Source organism: Eptatretus burgeri, chromosome 9 (assembly GCF_056783735.1).
Source record: "Eptatretus burgeri isolate ZD-2024b chromosome 9, Ebu_testis_v1, whole genome shotgun sequence".
Taxonomy (NCBI): domain Eukaryota; kingdom Metazoa; phylum Chordata; class Myxini; order Myxiniformes; family Myxinidae; genus Eptatretus; species Eptatretus burgeri.
In genome coordinates, this window is record NC_140969.1 from 35,364,377 (window position 1) to 35,364,875 (window position 499).

The window sequence follows — 499 nt, forward strand, 5'->3', positions numbered from 1 at the left end:
GTTTTGCCATAAAGTTGCTAACAGACAGACAGACAAACAAACCGGACGATTACAATATCCCGCTCACTCCCTCCGGGGGGGGGGGGTGGGGGATAATAATACTAAGAGTATACATAACGGGTATGCTTCTGAGCATTTCACAGGTTGTAGTATCGTTTTGAATGCGACTCTGGAGGTCATTTTTGTTCAGAACAAAGCACTCGTGTTCAACGCTTGCTCCGTTTGCCGAGCGGCTTAGAAAGCGGTTGATACGGAACGGCTGGCTTGGGAAGCGATAACGAGCAGCTTACGAACGGAACGCGCCGCTGCCGTGTCCTTCGAGTTCATCGTGATGCTTTCCCTCCAAGATGTGTGCTGATCACGGACACGAAACAGTGTTATTAATAAAATGACTCGAACTCGGTACGGGCCCTTTCACAGGGTGAGGCGTTCTGCGGACCGCAGCACATTGTGAAGCTTTTCGACAAATAAAAAAAAATTTAAATCCAAGTCTTAAACA